Raw genomic sequence first — 16156 nt, 5'->3', positions numbered from 1 at the left:
AATCTATAACTAGTGTCACAGGGATGGATCAAGATATAGTCAGAAAGAAGAGTCAGTCTTCTTGTACTTAAGTCGGCATTGTGCCTTTTCTATTTAATTCCGATGCAATTTCTGTGTTTCATCGTCAAAAAGAAGGTCAGAGGGATACAGTAAACCTGAAGTGAAGCATCGGAATCTATAACTAGTGTCACAGGAATGTTTCAAAGCATAGACAGTAGGAAGAGTCAGTCTGGTTGTACTTAAGTTGGCATTGTGCCTTTTGTATTTAATTCCGATGCACTATCTGTGTTTCATCGTCATTAAGAAGGTCCAAGGGATACAGTAAATCTGAAATGAAGCATCGGAATCTATAACTAGTGTCTTTGGAATGGTTCAAAATATAGACAGTAGGAAGATTCAGTCTACATGTACTTAAGTCGGTATTGATCGTTTTGTATCTATTTCCGAAGCAAATTCTGTGTTTCATCGTCAATAAGAAGGTCAGAGGCATACAGTAAACCTGAAGTGAAGCATCGGAATCTATAACTAGTGCCACAGGAATGGTTCAAAACATAGTCAGTAAGAAGAGTCAGTCTTCTTGTACTTAAGTCGGCATTGTGCCTTTTGTATTTAATTTCGATGCAATTTCTGTGTTTCATCGTCAATAAGAAGGTCCAAGAGAAACAGTAAACCGTAAGTGGAGCATCGGAATCTATAACTAGTGTCACAGGAAAGGTTCAAAACAAAGATAGTAAGAAGAGTCAGTCTTCTTGTACTTAAGTCGGCATTGTGCCTTTTCTACTTAATTCCGATGCAATTTCTGTGTTTCATCGTCAATAAGAGGGTTAGAGGGATACAGTGAACATGAAGTGAAGCATCGGAATCTATTACTAGTGTCACTGGAATGGTTCAAAGCATAGTAAGTAAGAAGAGTTAGTCATCTTGTCCTTAAGTCGGCATTGTGCCTTTTGTATTTAATTCCGATGCAATTTCTGTGTTTCATCGTTAATAAGAAGGTCCAAGGTATACAGTAAAAATGAAGTGAAGCATCGGAATCCATAACTAGTGTCACAGCATTGGTTCAAAACATAGTCATCAACAAGAGTCAGTCTTCATGTACCTAAGTCGGCATTGTGCCTTTTCTATTTAATTCCGTTGCAATTTCGGTGTTTCATCGTCATTAAGAAGGTCCAAGGGATAAAGTATACCTGGTGTGAAGCATCGGAATCTATAACTAGTGTCACAGGAATGGTTCAAAGCATAGACAGTAAGAAGAGTCAGTCTTCTTACACTTAAGTCGGCATTGTGCTTTTTGTATTTAATTCCGATGCATTTTCTGTGTTTCATCGTCAATAAGAAGGTCAGAGGGATACAGTAAACTTGAAGTGAAGCATCGGAGTCTATAACTAGTGACACTAGAATGGTTCAAAACATAGGCAGTAAGAAGATTCAGTCTTCTTGTCCTTAATTCGGCAATTGCCTTTTGTATTTAGTTTCGATGCAATTTCTGTGTTTCATCGTCAATAAGAAGGTCCAAGGTATACAGTAAACCTGGAGAGAAACATCGGAAACTATAACTAGTGTGACACGAATGGTTCAATTCATAGACCGTAAGAAGAGTCAGATTTCTTGCACTTAAGTCGGCATTGTGCCTTTTGTATTTAATTCCGATGCAGTTTCTGTGTTTCATAGTCAATAAGAAGGTCGAAGGGATACAGTAAACCTGAAGTGAAGCATCGGAATCTATAACTAGTGTCACAGGAATGGTTCAAAACAGTCAGAAAGAAGAGTCAGTCTTCTTGTACTTAAGTCGGCATTGTGCCTTTTGTATTTAATTCCGATGCAATTTCTGTGTTTCATCGTCAATAAGAAGGTCCAAGGGATAAAGTAAACCTGAAGTGTAGCATCGGAATCTGTAACTAGCGTCACAGGAATGGTTCAAATCATAGACACTAAGAAGAGTCAGTCTGCTTGTACTTAAGACGGCATTGTGCCTTTTGTATTTAATTCCGATGCAATTTCTGTGTTTCATCGTCAATAAGAAGGTCCTAGGGATGCAGTAAACCTGAAGTGAAGCATGGAAATATACAACTAGTGTCACAGGAATGGTTCAAAACATAGTCAGTAAGAAGAGTCAGTCTTCTTGTACTTAAGTAGGCATTGTCCCTTTTGTATTTAAATCCGATGGAATTGCTGTGTTTCATCGTCAATAAGAAGGTCCAAGGGATACAGTAAACCTGAAGTGAAGCATCGGAATCTGTAACTAGTGTCACAGGAATGGATCAAGATATAGTCAGAAAGAAAAGTCAGTCTTCCTGTACTTAAGTCGGCATTGTGTCTTTTCTATTTAATTCCGATGCAATTTCCGTGTTTCATCGTCAAAAAGAAGGTCAGAGGGATACAGTAAACCTGAAGTGAAGCATCGGAATCTATAACTAGTGTCACAGGAATGGTTCAAGATATAGTCAGTAAGAAGAGTCAGTCTTCCTGTACTTAAGTCGGCATTGTGCCTATTGTATTTATTTCCGATGCAATTTCTGTGTTTCATCGTCAATAAGAAGGTCAGAGGGACACAGTAAACCTGAAGTGAAGCATCGGAATCTATAACTAGTGTCACAGGAATGGTTCAAAACATAGTCGGTAAGAAGAGTCAGTCTTCTTGTACTTAAGTCGGCATTGTGCCTTTTGTATTTAATTCCGATTCAACTTCTGTGTTTCATCGTCAATAAGAAGGTCCAAGAGATACAGTAAACCTGAAGTGAAGCATCGGAATCTGTAACTAGCGTCACAGGAATGGTTCAAAAAATAGACACTAAGAAGAGTCAGTCTGCTTGTACTTAAGACGGCATTGTGCCTTTTCTATTTAATTCCGATGCAATTTCTGTGCTTCATCGTCAATAAAAAGGTCAGAGGGATACAGTGAACCTGAGGTGAAGCATCGGAATCTATAACTAGTGTCGCAGGAATGGTTCAAAACATAGACAGTTGGAAGAGTCGGTCTTCTTGTACTTAAGTCGGCATTGTGGCTTTTCTATTTAACTCCGATGCAATATCGGTGTTTCATCGTTAATAAGAAGGGCAGAGGGATACATAAAACATGAAGTGAAGCATCGGAATCTACAACTAGTATCACTGGAATGGTTCAAATCATAGTCAGTAAGAAGAGTCAGTCTTCTTGTACTTAAGTCGGCATTGTGCCTTTCGTATTTAATTCCGATGCAATTTCTGTGTTTCATCGTCAATAAGAAGATCCAAGGGATACAGTAAACCTGAAGTGAAGCATCGGAATCTATAACTAGTGTCACAGGAATGGATCAAGGTATAGTCAGTATGAAGAGTCAGTCTTCTTGTACATAAGTCGGCATTGTGCCTTTTCTATTTAATTCCGATGCAATTTCTGTGTTTCGTCATCAATAAGAAGGTCCAAGGGATACAGTATACCTGAAGTGAAGCATCGGAATCTATAACTAGCGTCACAGGAATGGTTCAAAACATAGACATTAAGAAGAGTCAGTCTTCTTGTACTTAAGTATTCATTTTGCCTTTTGTATTTAATTCCGATGCAATTTCTGTGTATCATCGTCAATAAGAGCGTCCAAGAGATACAGTAAACCTGAAGTGAAGCATCGGAATCTATAACTAGTGTCACAGGAATGGTTCAAAACATAGTCAGTAAGAAGAGTCAGTTTTCTTGTATTTAAGTCAGCATTGTGCCTTTTGTATTTAATTCCGATGCTATTTCTGTGTTTCATCTTCAATAAGAAGGTCAGAGGGACACAGTAGACCTGAAGTGAATCATCGGAATCTATAACTAGTGTCACAGGAATGGTTCCAATCATAGTCAGTTAGAAGAGTCAGTCTTCTTGTACTTGATTCGGCATTGTGCCTTTTCTATTTAATTCCGATGCTATTTCAGTGTTTCATCGTCAATAAGAAGGTCCAAGGGATACAGTTAAGCTGAAGTGAAGCATCGGAATCTATAACTAGTGTCACAGATATGGTTCAAAACATAGTCAGTAAGAAGAGTGAGTCTTCTTGTACTTAAGTCGGCATTGTGCCTTTTGTATTTAATTCCGATTAAATTTCTGTGTTTCGTCGTCAATAGGATGGTCAGAGGGATACACTAAACCTGAAGTGAAGCATCGGAATCTAGAACTTTTGTCACATGAATGGTTCAGAACATAGACAGTAAGAAGGGTCGGTCATCTTCTACTTAAGTCGGCATTGTGCCTTTTGTATTTAATTCCGATGCAATTTCTGTATTTCATCGTCAATAAGAAGGTCCAAGGGATACAGTACACCTGAAGTGAAGCATCGGAATCTATAACTAGTGTCACAGGAATGGTTCAAAGCATAGACAGTAAGAAGAGTCAGTCTTCTTGTACTTAGTCGGCATTGTGCCATTTTCAAATTAAGTCCGATGCAATTTCTGTGTTTCATCGTCAATACGAAGGTCAGAGGGATACAATAAACCTGAAATGAAGCATCGGAATCTCTAACTGGTGTCACAGGAATGGTTCAAATCATAGTCAGTAAGACGAGTCAGTCTTCTTGTACTTAAGTCGGCATTGTGACTTTTCTATTTAATTCCGATGCAATTTCTGTGTTTCATCGTCAGTAAGATGGTGAGTGGGATACAGTAAACCTGAGGTGAAGCGTCGGAATCTATAACTAGAATCACAGGAATGGTTGATAACATAGTCAGTAAGGACAATCAGTCTTCTTGTACTTATGTCGGCAATGTGCTTTTTCTATTTAATTGCGATGCTATTACTGTGTTTCATCGCCAATAAGAATGTCCAAGGGATACAGTAAACCTGAAGTGAAGCATCGGAACCTGTAACTAGCGTCACAGGAATGGTTCGAAACATAGACAGTAGGAAGAGTCAGTCATCTTGTACTTAAGTCGGCATTGTGCCTTTTCTATTTAATTCCGATGCAACTTCTGTGTTTCATCGTCAATAAGAAGGTCAGAGGAATACAGATAACCGGAGGTGAAGCATCGGAATCTATAACTAGTTTCACAGGAATGGTTCAAAACATAGACAGTAAGAAGAGTCAGTCTTCTTGTACTTAAGTCGGCATTGTGCCTTTTGTATTTAATTCCGATGCAATTTTTGTGTTTCATCGTCAATAAGAAGGTCCAAGGGATTCAGTAAACCTGAAGTGAAGCATCAGAATCTATAACTAGTGTCACAGGAATGGTTCCAAACATAGACAGTAGGAAGAGTCAGTCTTCTTGTACTTAAGTCGGCATGGTGCCTTTTGTATTTAATTCCGATGCAATTTATGTGTATCATCGTTAATAAGAAGGTCCAAGGTATAGAGTAAACCTGGAGTGAAGCATGTGAATCTATAACTAGTATCACAGGAATGGTTCAAATCATAGGTAGTAAGAAGAGACAGCCATCTTGTACTTAAGTCGGCATTGTGCCTTTTGTATTTAATTCCGATGCAATTTCTGTGTTTCATCGTCACTAAGATGGTCCAAGGGATACAGTAAACCTGAAGTGAAGCATCCGAATCTACAACTAGTGTCACAGGAGTGGTTAAAAACATAGTCAGTAAGAAGAGTTAGTCTTCATGTACTTAAGTCGGCATTGTGCTTTTTGTATTTAATTCCGATGCAATTTCATTGATTAGTCGTCAATAAGAAGGTCCAGGGGAAACAGTAAACATGAAGTGAAGCATCGGAGTCTATAACTAGTGTCAAAGGAATGGTTCAAACATAGACAGTAGGAAGAGTCAGTCTTCTTGTACTTAAGTCGGCATTGTGCCTTTTGTATGTAATTCCGAGGCAATATCGGTGTTTAATCGTCAATAAGAAGGTCCAAGGGATACAGAAACCTGAAATGAAGCATCGGATTCCATAACTAGTGTCACACGAATGGTTCAAAACATAGGCAGCAAGAAGATTCAGTCTTCTTGTACTTAAGTCGGCATTGTGCCTTTTGTATTTAGTTTCGATGCAATATCTGTGTTTCATCGTCAATAAGAAGGTCCAACGTATACAGTAAACTTGGAGAGAAGCATCGGAAACTATAACTAGTGTCACACGAATGGTTCAAAACATAGACAGTAAGAAGTGTCAGCTTTCTTGCACTTAATTCGGCATTGTGCCTTTTGTATTTAATTCCGATGCTGTTTCTGTGTTTCATTGTCAATAAGTAGGTCGGAAGGATACAGTAAACATGAAGTGAAGCATCGGAATCTATAACTAGTGTCACAGGAATGGTTCAAAACAGTCAGAAAGAAGAGTGAGCCTTCTTGTACTTAAGTCGGCATTGTGCCTTTAGTATTTAATTCCGATGTAATTTCTGTGTCTCATCGTCAATAAGAAGGTCAGAGGGATTCAGTGAAACTGAGGTGAAGCATCGGAATCTATAACTACTGTCACAGCAATGGTTCAAGATATAGTCCGTAAGAATAGTCAGTCTTCATGTACTTAAGACGGCATTGTGCCTTTTCTATTTAATTCCGATGCAATTTCTGTGTTTCATCGTCAATAAGAAGGTCAGAGGGATTCAGTGAAATTGAGGTGAGGCATCGGAATCTATAACTAGTGTCACAGGAATGGTTCAAAGCATAGACAGTAAGAAGAGTCAGTCTTCTTGTGCATAAGTCGGCATTGTGCCTTTTCTAATTAATCCGATGCAATTTCTGTGTTTCATCGTCAAAAAGAAGGTCAGAGGGATACAGTAACCCTGAAGTGAAGCATCGGAATCTATAACTAGTGTCACAGGAATGGATCAAGATATAGTCAGTAAGAAGAGTCAGTCTTCCTGTACTTAAGTCGGCATTGTGCCTTTTGTATTTATTTCCGATGCAATTTCTGTGTTTCATCGTCAATAAGAAGGTCAGAGGGACACAGTAAACCTGAAGTGAAGCATCGGAATCTATAACTAGTGTCACAGGAATGGTTCAAAACATAGTCGGTAAGAAGAGTCAGTCTTCTTGTACTTAAGTCGGCATTGTGCCTTTTGTATTTAATTCCGATTCAACTTCTGTGTTTCATCGTCAATAAGAAGGTCCAAGAGATACAGTAAACCTGAAGTGAAGCATCGGAATCTGTAACTAGCGTCACAGGAATGGTTCAAAAAATAGACACTAAGAAGAGTCAGTCTGCTTGTACTTAAGACGGCATTGTGCCTTTTCTATTTAATTCCGATGCAATTTCTGTGTTTCATCGTCAATAAAAAGGTCAGAGGGATACAGTGAACCTGAGGTGAAGCATCGGAATCTATAACTAGTGTCGCAGGAATGGTTCAAAACATAGACAGTTGGAAGAGTCGGTCTTCTTGTACTTAAGTCGGCATTGTGGCTTTTCTATTTAATTCCGATGCAATATCGGTGTTTCATCGTTAATAAGAAGGTCAGAGGGATACATTAAACATGAAGTGAAGCATCGGAATCTACAACTAGTATCACTGGAATGGTTCAAATCATAGTCAGTAAGAAGAGTCAGTCTTCTTGTACTTAAGTCGGCATTGTGCCTTTCGTATTTAATTCCGATGCAATTTCTGTGTTTCATCGTCAATAAGAAGATCCAAGGGATACAGTAAACCTGAAGTGAAGCATCGGAATCTATAACTAGTGTCACAGGAATGGATCAAGATATAGTCAGTATGAAGAGTCAGTCTTCTTGTACATAAGTCGGCATTGTGCCTTTTCTATTTAATTCCGATGCAATTTCTGTGTTTCGTCATCAATAAGAAGGTCCAAGGGATACAGTATACCTGAAGTGAAGCATCGGAATCTATAACTAGCGTCACAGGAATGGTTCAAAACATAGACATTAAGAAGAGTCAGTCTTCTTGTACTTAAGTAGGCATTTTGCCTTTTGTATTTAATTCCGATGCAATTTCTGTGTATCATCGTCAATAAGAGCGTCCAAGAGATACAGTAAACCTGAAGTGAAGCATCGGAATCTATAACTAGTGTCACAGGAATGGTTCAAAACATAGTCAGTAAGAAGAGTCAGTTTTATTGTATTTAAGTCAGCATTGTGCCTTTTGTATTTAATTCCGATGCTATTTCTGTGTTTCATCTTCAATAAGAAGGTCAGAGGGACACAGTAGACCTGAAGTGAATCATCGGAATCTATAACTAGTGTCACAGGAATGGTTCCAATCATAGTCAGTTAGAAGAGTCAGTCTTCTTGTACTTGATTCGGCATTGTGCCTTTTCTATTTAATTCCGATGCTATTTCAGTGTTTCATCGTCAATAAGAAGGTCCAAGGGATACAGTTAAGCTGAAGTGAAGCATCGGAATCTATAACTAGTGTCACAGATATGGTTCAAAACATAGTCAGTAAGAAGAGTGAGTCTTCTTGTACTTAAGTCGGCATTGTGCCTTTTGTATTTAATTCCGATTAAATTTCTGTGTTTCGTCGTCAATAGGATGGTCAGAGGGATACACTAAACCTGAAGTGAAGCATCGGAATCTAGAACTTTTGTCACATGAATGGTTCAGAACATAGACAGTAAGAAGGGTCGGTCATCTTCTACTTAAGTCGGCATTGTGCCTTTTGTATTTAATTCCGATGCAATTTCTGTATTTCATCGTCAATAAGAATGTCCAAGGGATACAGTACACCTGAAGTGAAGCATCGGAATCTATAACTAGTGTCACAGGAATGGTTCAAAGCATAGACAGTAAGAAGAGTCAGTCTTCTTGTACTTAGTCGGCATTGTGCCATTTTCAAATTAAGTCCGATGCAATTTCTGTGTTTCATCGTCAATACGAAGGTCAGAGGGATACAATATACCTGAAATGAAGCATCGGAATCTCTAACTGGTGTCACAGGAATGGTTCAAATCATAGTCAGTAAGACGAGTCAGTCTTCTTGTACTTAAGTCGGCATTGTGACTTTTCTATTTAATTCCGATGCAATTTCTGTGTTTCATCGTCAGTAAGATGGTGAGTGGGATACAGTAAACCTGAGGTGAAGCGTCGGAATCTATAACTAGAATCACAGGAATGGTTGATAACATAGTCAGTAAGGACAATCAGTCTTCTTGTACTTATGTCGGCAATGTGCTTTTTCTATTTAATTGCGATGCTATTACTGTGTTTCATCGCCAATAAGAATGTCCAAGGGATACAGTAAACCTGAAGTGAAGCATCGGAACCTGTAACTAGCGTCACAGGAATGGTTCGAAACATAGACAGTAGGAAGAGTCAGTCATCTTGTACTTAAGTCGGCATTGTGCCTTTTCTATTGAATTCCGATGCAATTTCTGTGTTTCATCGTCAATAAGAAGGTCAGAGGAATACAGATAACCGGAGGTGAAGCATCGGAATCTATAACTAGTTTCACAGGAATGGTTCAAAACATAGACAGTAGGAAGAGTCAGTCATCTTGTACTTAAGTCGGCATTGTGCCTTTTCTATTGAATTCCGATGCAATTTCTGTGTTTCATCGTCAATAAGAAGGTCAGAGGAATACAGATAACCGGAGGTGAAGCATCCGAATCTACAACTAGTGTCACAGGAGTGGTTAAAAACATAGTCAGTAAGAAGAGTTAGTCTTCATGTACTTAAGTCGGCATTGTGCTTTTTGTATTTAATTCCGATGCAATTTCATTGATTAGTCGTCAATAAGAAGGTCCAAGGGAAACAGTAAACATGAAGTGAAGCATCGGAGTCTATAACTAGTGTCAAAGGAATGGTTCAAACATAGACAGTAGGAAGAGTCAGTCTTCTTGTACTTAAGTCGGCATTGTGCCTTTTGTATGTAATTCTGAGGCAATATCGGTGTTTAATCGTCAATAAGAAGGTCCAAGGGATACAGAAACCTGAAATGAAGCATCGGAATCCATAACTAGTGTCACACGAATGGTTCAAAACATAGCCAGCAAGAAGATTCAGTCTTCTTGTACTTAAGTCGGCATTGTGCCTTTTGTATTTAGTTTCGATGCAATTTCTGTGTTTCATCGTCAATAAGAAGGTCCAACGTATACAGTAAACTTGGAGAGAAGCATCGGAAACTATAACTAGTATCACACGAATGGTTCAAAATATAGACAGTAAGAAGAGTCAGCTTTCTTGCACTTAATTCGGCATTGTGCCTTTTGTATTTAATTCCGATGCAGTTTCTGTGTTTCATTGTCAATAAGAAGGTCGGAAGGATACAGTAAACATGAAGTGAAGCATCGGAATCTATAACTAGTGTCACAGGAATGGTTCAAAACAGTCAGAAAGAAGAGTGAGCCTTCTTGTACTTAAGTCGGCATTGTGCCTTTAGTATTTAATTCCGATGTAATTTCTGTGTCTCATCGTCAATAAGAAGGTCAGAGGGATTCAGTGAAACTGAGGTGAAGCATCGGAATCTATAACTACTGTCACAGCAATGGTTCAAGATATAGTCCGTAAGAAGAGTCAGTCTTCATGTACTTAAGACGGCATTGTGCCTTTTCTATTTAATTCCGATGCAATTTCTGTGTTTCATCGTCAATAAGAAGGTCAGAGGGATTCAGTGAAATTGAGGTGAGGCATCGGAATCTATAACTAGTGTCACAGGAATGGTTCAAAACATAGACAGTAAGAAGAGTCAGTCTTCTTGTGCTTAAGTCGGCATTGTGCCTTTTCTAATTAATCCGATGCAATTTCTGTGTTTCATCGTCAAAAAGAAGGTCAGAGGGATACAGTAACCCTGAAGTGAAGCATCGGAATCTATAACTAGTGTCACAGGAATGGTTCAAAACATACACAATAGGAAGAGTCAGTCTTCTTGTACTTAAGTTGGCATTGTGCCTTTTGTATTTAATTCCGATGCACTATCAGTGTTTCATCGTCATTAAGAAGGTCCAAGGGATACAGTAAACCTGATATGAAGCATCGGAATCTATAACTAGTATCACGGGAATGGTTCTTAACTTAGACAGTAGGAAGATTCAGTCTAAATGTACTTCAGTCCGTATTGTGCCTTTTGTATTTATTTCCGATGATATTTCTGTTTTTTATCGTCAATAAGAAGGTCAGAGGGATACAGTAAACCTGAAGTGAAGCATCGTAATATATAACTAGTGTCACAGGAATGGTTCAAAACATAGTCGGTAAGAAGAGTCAGTCTTCTTGTACTTAAGTCGGCATTGTGCCTTTTGTATTTAATTCCGATGCAACTTCTGTGTTTCATCGTCAATAAGAAGGTCCAAGAGATACAGTAAACCTGAAGTGGAGCATCGGAATCTATAACTAGTGTCACCGGAATGGTTCAAAACATAGACAGTAAGAAGAGTCGGTCTTCTTGTACTTAAGTCGGCATTGTGCCCTTTTCAATTTAATTCCGATGCAATTACTGTGTTTAATCGACAATAAGAAGGTCAGAGGGACACAGTAAACCTGAAGAGAAGCATCGGAATCTCCAAATAGTGTCACAGGAATGGTTCAACACATAGTCTGTATGAAGAGTCAGTCTTCTTGTACTTAAGTCGGCATTGTGCCTTTTGTATTTAATTCCGATGCAATTTCTGTGTTTCATCGTCAATAAGTAGGTCCTAGGGATACAGTAAGCCTGAAGTGAAGCATCGGAATCTGTAACTAGCGTCACAGGAATGGTTCAAAACATAGACACTAAGAAGAGTCAGTCTGCTTGCACTTAAGACGGCATTGTGCCTTTTCTATTTAATTCCGATGCAATTCCTGTGTTTCATCGTCAATAAGAAGGTCAGAGGGATACAGTGAACCTGGGGTGAAGCATCGGAATCTATAACTAGTGTCACAGGAATGGTTCAAAACATAGACAGTTGGAAGAGTCGATCTTCTTGTACTTAAGTCGGCATTGTGCCTTTTCTATTTAATTCCGATGCAATATCGGAGTTTCATCGTTAATAAGAAGGTCAGAGGGATACAGTAAACATGAAGTGAAGCATCGGAATCTACAACTAGTATCACTGGAATGGTTCAAATCATAGTCAGTAAGAAGAGTCAGTCTTCTTGTACTTCAGTCGGCATTGTGCCTTTTGTATTTAATTCCGATGCAATTTCTGTGTTTTATCGTCAATAAGAAGATCCAAGGGATACAGTAAACCTGAAGTGAAGCATCAGAATCTATAACTAGTGTCACAGGAATGGATCAAGATATAGTCAGTATGAAGATCAGTCTTCTTGTACATAAGTCGGCATTGTGCCTTTTGTATTCAATTCCGATGCAATTTCTGTGTTTCATTGTCAATAAGAAGGTCCAAGGGATACAGTAAACCTGAAGTGAAGCATCGGAATCCATAACTAGTGTCACAGGAATGGTTCAAAACATAGACAGTAGGAAGAGGCAGTCTTCTTGTACATAAGTCGGCATTGTGCCTTTTCTATTTAATTCCGATGCAATTGCTGTGTTTCGTCATCAATAAGAAGGTCCAAGGGATACAGTAAACCTGAAGTGAAGCGTCAGAATCTATAACTAGCGTCACAGGAATGGTTCAAAACATAGACACTAAGAAGAGTCAGTCTTCTTGTACTTAAGTCGGCATTGTGCCTTTTCTATATAATTCAGTTGCAATTTCTGTGTTTTATCGTCAATAAGAAGGTCAGAGGGATGCAGATAACCGGAGGTGAAGCATCGGAATCTAGAACTAGTGTCACAGGAATGGTTCAAAACATAGACAGTAAGAAGAGTCAGTCTTCTTGTACTTAAGTCGGCATTGTGCCTTTTGTATTTAATTCCGATGCAATTTTTGTGTTTCATCGTCAATAAGAAGGTCCAAGGGATTCAGTAAACCTGAAGTGAGGCATCGGAATCTATAACTAGTGTCACAGGAATGGTTCAAAAAATAGGCAGTAGGAAGAGTCAGTCATCTTGTACTTAAGTCGGCATTGTGCCTTTATTATTTAATTCCGATGCAATTTCTGTGTTTCATCGTCAATAAGACGGTCCAAGGGATACAGTAAACCTGAAGTGAAGCATCGGATTGTATAACTAGTGTCACAGGAATGATTCAAAACATAGCCAGTGAGAAGAGTCAGTCTTCTTGTCCTTAAATCGGCATTGTGCCTTTTCTATTTAACTCCGATGCAATTTCTGTGTTTCATCGTCAATAAGAAGGTCCAAGGGAAATAGTAAACCTGGAGTGAAGCATCGGACTCTATAACTAGTGTCACAGGAATGGTTCAAAACATAGACAGTATGAAGAGTCAGTCTTTTTGTACTTAAGTCAGCATTGTGTCTTTTCTATTTAATTCTGATGCAGTTTCAGTGTTCCATCGTCAATAAGAGTGTCAGAGGGATACAGTGAACATGAAGTGAAGCATCGGAATCTATAACTAGTGTCACAGGAATGGTTCAAAACATAGTCAGTGAGAAGAGTCTGTCTTCTTGTCCTTAAGTCGGCATTGTGCCTTTTGTATTTAATTCCGATGCAATTTATGTGTTTCATCGTCAATAAGAAGGTAAAAGGGATACACTAAACCGGAAGTGAAGCATCGGAATCTATAACTAGTGTCACAGGGATGGTTCAAAACATAGTCAGTAACAAGAGTCGGTCTTCTTGTACCTAAGTCGGCATTGTGCCTTTTCTATTTAAATCCGATGCTATTTCGGTGTTTCATCGTCAATAAGAAGATCCAAGGGATACAGTAAACCTTGTGTGAAGAATCGGAATCTATAACTACTGTCACAGGAATGGTTCAAAACATAGACAGTAAGAACAGTCAGTCTTCTTGTACTTAAGTCGGCATTGTGCCTTTTGTATTTAATTCCGGTGCAATTTCTGTGTTTTGTCGTCAATAAGAAGGTCCAAGGGATTCAGTAAACCTGAAGTGAAGCATCGGAATCTCTAACTAGTGTCACAGTAATGGTTCAGAACCTAGTCTGTAGGAAGAGTCAGTCTTCTTGTACTTAAGTCGGAATTGTGCCTTTTGTACTTAATTCCGCTGCAATTTCTGTGTTTCATCGTCAATAAGAAGGTCAGAGGTATCCAGTAAAGCTGAAGTGAATCATCGGAATCTAAAACTAGTGTCACAGGAATGGTTCAAAACATAGACACTAGGAATAGTCAGTCTTCTTGTACTTAAGTGCCATTGTGCCTTTTCTATTTAATTCCGATGCAATTTCTGTGTTTCATCGCCAATAAGACGGTCCAAGGGATACAGTAAACCTGAAGTGAAGCATCGGATTGTATAACTAGTGTCACAGGAATGTTTCAAAGCATAGTCAGTGAGAAGAGTCAGACTTCTTGTACTTAAGTCGGCATTGTGCCTTTTCTAATTAATTTCGATGCTGTTTCTGTGTTCCATCGTCAATAAGTGTGTCAGAGGGATGCAGTGAACCTGAAGTGAAGCATCGGAATCTTTAACTAGTGTCACAGGAATGGTTCAAACATAGTCAGTAAGAAGAGTCTGTCTTCTTATCCTTAAGTCGGCGTTGTGCCTTTTGTATTTAATTCCGATGCAATTTCTGTGTTTCATCGTCAATAAGAAGGTCAGAGGGATACAGTAAACCTGAAGTGAAGCATCGGAATCTATAACTAGTGTCACGGGAATGGTTCAATGCATAGGCAGTAAGAAGATACATTTTCCTGTCCTTAAGTCGGCATTGTGCCTTTTGTATTTAATTCCAATGCAATTTCAGTGTTTCATCGTCAATAAGAAGGTGCAAGGGATACAGTAAACCTGAAGTGAAGCATCGGAATCCATAACTAGTGTCACAGGAATGGTTCAAAACATAGACAGTAGGAAGAGGCAGTCTTCTTGTACATAAGTCGGCATTGTGCCTTTTCTATTTAATTCCGATGCAATTGCTGTGTTTCGTCATCAATAAGAAGGTCCAAGGGATACAGTAAACCTGAAGTGAAGCGTCAGAATCTATAACTAGCGTCACAGGAATGGTTCAAAACATAGACACTAAGAAGAGTCAGTCTTCTTGTACTTAAGTCGGCATTGTGCCTTTTCTATATAATTCAGTTGCAATTTCTGTGTTTTATCGTCAATAAGAAGGTCAGAGGGATACAGATAACCGGAGGTGAAGCATCGGAATCTATAACTAGTGTCACAGGAATGGTTCAAAACATAGACAGTAAGAAGAGTCAGTCTTCTTGTACTTAAGTCGGCATTGTGCCTTTTGTATTTAATTCCGATGCAATTTTTGTGTTTCATCGTCAATAAGAAGGTCCAAGGGATTCAGTAAACCTGAAGTGAGGCATCGGAATCTATAACTAGTGTCACAGGAATGGTTCAAAAAATAGGCAGTAGGAAGAGTCAGTCATCTTGTACTTAAGTCGGCATTGTGCCTTTATTATTTAATTCCGATGCAATTTCTGTGTTTCATCGTCAATAAGACGGTCCAAGGGATACAGTAAACCTGAAGTGAAGCATCGGATTGTATAACTAGTGTCACAGGAATGATTCAAAACATAGCCAGTGAGAAGAGTCAGTCTTCTTGTCCTTAAATCGGCATTGTGCCTTTTCTATTTAACTCCGATGCAATTTCTGTGTTTCATCGTCAATAAGAAGGTCCAAGGGAAATAGTAAACCTGGAGTGAAGCATCGGACTCTATAACTAGTGTCACAGGAATGGTTCAAAGCATAGACAGTATGAAGAGTCAGTCTTTTTGTATTTAAGTCAGCATTGTGTCTTTTCTATTTAATTCTGATGCAGTTTCAGTGTTCCATCGTCAATAAGAGTGTCAGAGGGATACAGTGAACATGAAGTGAAGCATCGGAATCTATAACTAGTGTCACAGGAATGGTTCAAAACATAGTCAGTGAGAAGAGTCTGTCTTCTTGTCCTTAAGTCGGCATTGTGCCTTTTGTATTTAATTCCGATGCAATTTATGTGTTTCATCGTCAATAAGAAGGTAAAAGGGATACACTAAACCGGAAGTGAAGCATCGGAATCTATAACTAGTGTCACAGGGATGGTTCAAAACATAGTCAGTAACAAGAGTCAGTCTTCTTGTACCTAAGTCGGCATTGTGCCTTTTCTATTTAAATCCGATGCTATTTCGGTGTTTCATCGTCAATAAGAAGATCCAAGGGATACAGTAAACCTTGTGTGAAGAATCGGAATCTATAACTACTGTCACAGGAATGGTTCAAAACATAGACAGTAAGAACAGTCAGTCTTCTTGTACTTAAGTCGGCATTGTGCCTTTTGTATTTAATTCCGGTGCAATTTCTGTGTTTTGTCGTCAATAAGAAGGTCCAAGGGATTCAGTAAACCTGAAGTGAAGCATCGGAATC

Source organism: Schistocerca serialis, chromosome 4 (genome assembly GCF_023864345.2).
Source record: "Schistocerca serialis cubense isolate TAMUIC-IGC-003099 chromosome 4, iqSchSeri2.2, whole genome shotgun sequence".
In the NCBI taxonomy this organism is placed as follows: domain Eukaryota; kingdom Metazoa; phylum Arthropoda; class Insecta; order Orthoptera; family Acrididae; genus Schistocerca; species Schistocerca serialis.
Note: the sequence above shows the minus strand (reverse complement) of the source record.